This window comes from Papio anubis, chromosome 16 (assembly GCF_008728515.1).
Source record: "Papio anubis isolate 15944 chromosome 16, Panubis1.0, whole genome shotgun sequence".
NCBI classification, from domain to species: domain Eukaryota; kingdom Metazoa; phylum Chordata; class Mammalia; order Primates; family Cercopithecidae; genus Papio; species Papio anubis.
The window spans coordinates 23698720-23703629 of NC_044991.1; the positions used below are offsets into that span (position 1 = coordinate 23698720).

The 4910-nt window shown below is 44.6% G+C and overlaps 1 non-coding gene across 1 annotated transcript; it reads right to left on the bottom strand.

Annotated features, from left to right (window-relative positions):
- Window positions 1-3045: 3045 nt before the first annotated feature.
- LOC116270852 lies at window positions 3046-3150 on the bottom strand. Its single transcript, XR_004179160.1, has one exon. It is a non-coding gene; the product is annotated as a U6 spliceosomal RNA (small nuclear RNA).
- Between the last annotated feature and the right edge of the window lie 1760 nt (window positions 3151-4910).

A 4910-nucleotide genomic window follows, 5' to 3' on the forward strand; every position in this document is an offset into this window, starting at 1 on the left:
TTTACAGATGAGTGTGAACTGAAAAGCAAGGGCTTCACAGAGAAAGCAAGTGCTGTGTAACTTGCCCACGCTCACACCACAAGCAAGGGGGAAGCTGGACTAGAAAACTAGGGAGTCTGGGATCTATCCACAATGCCAACCTACCTTCTACCCAGCAGCCTGGGGCATCGATCTAAAGAGCAAACCTGATCACATCACTCCTCAGCTCGAAACCCTCCCGTGGCTCCCTATTGTCCTTGGACCAGAGATCAAATCTTTCCCCACTGTGTCTGCAGGCCCACTTCTCCATCCCTGTCTTGCCCCCTACTCTTCCTGGCACTCAGCATGCCAACTGCACTGGTTTCTTTTGTGTTTCTAGAATTCTTCACGATCTTGATCCTGCCACAGGACCCTTGCATCTGCTGTTTCCTCTGCCTAGATCATTCTTAGCCACAGATCTTCAATCCACACCCAGATGGTTAATTCCTTCTCACTCAAGCACCACCTCCTCAGGGAAGCCTTCCCTGACTACCTCTCTTGGGCAATGCCCCCATAACTGTCCCTTTGTTCTAGTTCCACATTTCTAGTTTTACATTGGTTTATGTGATTATTTGAATCGTATCTGTCTCCCCAGCTAGACTGTGAGTTTCAGGACAGAAGATACAATGACTGTCTTGTTCACTGACTGATATGGTTTGGCTGTGTCTCTACCCAAATCTCACCTTGAATTGTAATAATCTCCACATGTCAAGGGCAGGGCCAGGTGGAGATAACTGAATTGTGGGGGTGGTTCCCCCCATACTGTTCTCGTGGTAGTGACTATGTCTCACCAGATTTGATGGTTTTACAAACGGGAGTTCCCCTGCACAAATTCTCTTGCCTGCTGACATGTAAGACGTGACTTTGCTCCTCCTTTGCCTTCCACTGTGATTGTGAGGTCTCCCCAGACATGTGGAACAGTGAGTCAATTAAATCTCTCCTGTAAAAATTACACCGTCTCGGGTATGTTTTTATTAGCTGTGTGAAAACAGAATAATACATTGACATTTTCCCAGTTGCTGGAATCATTGACTTCCCAAAATACTTGCTGAATGACCAAATAAGTAAGTGAATGAATGAATGAGAGAGGAGATGCAGGGAAGGAACAAGGCATCCTGGTTGGCAGATCTGTAGGGCCCAGACCAGGGTAAGATGGGTGGCAGGAAACTAAAGGGGCACCAGAAAACTCAGTAGCCAAAATAAATATTTTAATGTGGTATTTTTAAAAATCAAATTTAATGAAAAAACCCGCAATGAACAAAGTCTAAAAATTCTAAATAAAGCTTTATAAAGAACCATTTTGGAGGCTGAGGCAAATGGAGAAATCAGTCTACTCATCCTGTAATGGTTTAAAATGTTGATCTTCTGCTCATCAGGGATTTATTTGCACTAACTTTCATTTTTTAAATAATGTTTTATTAGTGTTATCTATCTTGACTACTGAACTTTTTGGTGCCCCTTAAGTTTTGTGCCCAACAATTGTCTCACTCTAGTCCTGTCTGGTTCCAGTCCTTGCTTTGTCATCAGAGAGCTCTGCAACCTCGAGCCAGTTACTTGACCACTCTGGTCCTCTTGATCATCATGAGTAGAGGTGGAGTGATCAACACAAGGTGGCCCACAGTTGGTGCCTTCCTTTCCAAGATGGCAGTCATAGAGCGTCAAGCATGGTGCCACAGGGCCTTTGCACTTGTAATTGCCTCTGCCTAGAACACCACCAAGAACTCATAAATAGTAACCGCCCATGAGACAGATATGCATCAGATAATCATTTCTACTTCATGGATGAGGAAAGTGATGCTCCAGAATATCATGTGCATTGCTTCGCGTTGTGAATTTTGTAAGACACGAGACTGAGTTTGGAAGGCTAAACCTGGTGTTCTTTCCACTGGCTCCCCAAGTCCCCTTTCCAAGTCCAAACCCCTGCCCCAGTGAGCAGAGCTGGAAAACAGAGTAGAGAAAGGACAGAGAGTAAGCAAGAGGCAGAGATAGGATTGCAACCCAGGTCTTCTGGGCCCCAGCTGAAGTACTTTCCTCAGCCCCATAGTGCATTTGAAACTTGCTAAGATTTTTTAAGAGACTTTGCACTACCAAACCAAGAGATCAGTCAATACGTCGCCCTATAATGGAGGCACTGGAGGCATCTTTCAATCGTCAGTGCTGGAGGGGTCCTCCCTCTGTGATGGTCTTATACTTTATACAGCCCAGAGTTCTTTCTTCTCTGACCTCATGGAGCTACCCATTCCCTTCTAGAGGCATGAAACAGTGAGAGACAGGTGTTCTCCCCAAAAGATGCTTTTGGCGGCAAACTCTTTAAAAACAATCCTCTTCCAATTCACCCACCCCCACGCAAAGTTCACTCTGTTATCATAGGAAGAAAAGTGTTGTGAATACAGCACAAGCTGTGTCATCGGACAGAGGTGAACTTGAACCCAGCTCCGCAGCCATAGAAAGTCCGTTCACCTCTGCTGTGCCAGTCATTTGTTAAAAGTGTACTGGGATATTGCTGGAGTTATGGAAAGCCATACATTCCGGTATGCACCCATACATATGTGTTCAGTTTTTATATAAATGGGATCATATTGTGCATCGTCTTCTGCAAATGGATTTTTTTTTCACTTATTGCTTCTTGGTTATCTTAGAATGGGTCTTAAGAATGCAGGCTTTAAGGTCGGGTGCAGTGGCTCACACCTGTAATCCCAGCACTTTGGGAGGCCAAGGTGGACAGATCCAGAGATCAGGAGTTCAAGACCAACCTGGCCAACGAAGTGAAACCCCGTCTCTACTAATGATACAAAAATTAACTGGGCATGGTGGCGGATGCCTATAATCCCAGCTACTCAGGAGGCTGAGGCAGGAGAACTGCTTGAACACAGGAGGCAGAGGTTGCAGTGAGCTGAGATTGCGCCACTGCACTCCAGCCTGGATGACAGAGCAAGACTCCGCCTCAAAAAAAGGAAGAAGAAGAAGAATGCAGGCTTTAGAGACAGATCACATGGTTTAAATCTCAGGTCTGCAACATGCTGGCTGGACGTCCTAACATCCTTCACAAATTTGCATGTCATCTTTGCACAGGGACTATGCTAATCTTCTCTGTGTCATTCCAGTTATAGTGTATGAGCACGACAAATGTCCTAACCTCCTAATCCCACCTTTCCTGAGTGTTCACATCTGTCAAATGGGAATATTAATCGTGTGCAGGTGTACCTGAAAGGATTAAATGATGGAATGCAGGGAGAGTGCTAACTCCTATTTAGGGTTTGGTAGATGCTGACTAATATTATTCCGAAAATTTGCTTTGGTTATTTTCAGCTATCGTACGGCATTTCAGAGTGTGCTTAACCTTTATCCTGTTTGTGGACATTCAGGACTTTTCTGTATGTATTATGGAACTGCATGTCAAATTGGGGGATGCAGGTTCCACTTGAAATTGATCACAGCCATTATTGCTCAGAAATTGAGTGGTTACGAAGGCAGAAAATATACAGGAGGAAGGTTTGTTTTGTCAGTATAATGTTGATGTTTTACAATGAGAAAGTGCTCATGGAACTGCTCATGAAAGAGGGAAAAACAAAAAGGTAGAGAAAGAAAAGAAGGAAGGGGAGGAAGAAAAAGATATAGAGGGTGGTAAGTGGAGTGTCAAATGACAGGCACAAGATCTTGAACATACGAGGCCTGCCTCGGATGGTGGCAGTTACAGTGTCATCATCCCCTCCTAAAAGTCATGATCCCAGGTCAGGAGCAGTGGCTCACGCCTGTAATCCTAGCACTTTGGGAGGCCAAGGTGGGCAGATCACCTGAGGTCAGGAGTTCAAGACCAGTCTGGCCAACATGGTGAAACCCCGCCTCTACTAAAAATACAAAAAATTAGCCAGGTGTGGTGGCAGGCGCCTGCAATACTCAGGAGGCTGAGGCGGGGAGAATTGCTTGAACCCAGGAGACAGAGGTTGCAGTGAGCCGAGATTGCGCCATTGCACTCCAGCCTGGGGAACAAGAGCAAAACTCTGTCTCAAAACAAAAAAAAAGGTCAAGATCCCAAAATTATGTGGAGTTTCACCAATCTGAGACAGTGAAAAAAATCTTTCAGGCTCACTATTCTGAGGCAATAATAAAGGATGGCAACATGTGTGCATGGCTGTGTGTTTATGTGCATGCACACGTGCATCTTTGTGTGTAATTGTGTGTAGATGTGTGTGAGCCTGTGTGTATCTCTATGCATGCCTGTGTGTGTATTTGTATATGCATGCTTGAGTGTGTGCATCGTGCACATACATGTCCTTTTCTGCAAAGTGATTTTTTGCATTGATTGCTTCTTGGGTATTTTAGGGTGGGACTTACTCTGTGTGTCAGTGTCTGCATGTACATGTGCCTGGATGTGTGTCCTCATGTATGTGTGCACATCTCTGTGTGTGTGCATACACATATGTGCATGTGTTTCCTCTTGGGTCGACAGGAATCCCAATAAATGAGGTGATGTATAATGGGTGCGAAATAGTTTTGAAAGCTGCCCATTCTATACGTATGTAGCTAAGGAGAGTTCACATTCATGTCCAGAATGCAAAGCCATCCTGATTGATCCCCCTCTCCACCTTCCACTTTCCCTTTGCTTCCCTTAAATTCTCTAATTGTCATCTCCATCCACACAAAGAGCAGTGGATCCTGCAGCATATAACCTTCCCTGACTTAGTCACTTGAGAAAGCCAAGCTTTCTGACTGATGGAAGATCGCCTCTAATTATCATCTTAAAAATTATGTTTGGGATGAAAATCTCTGTAAAATGCACTATGCTCTTTGATAGTTTGGACAGGGCCCCTTGAACTAAATCTCAGATCTATCATTATGAGCATCATTTATTTTCCAGTGAGAAATGAAAGGCTCTGTACAATGCCAAGGGG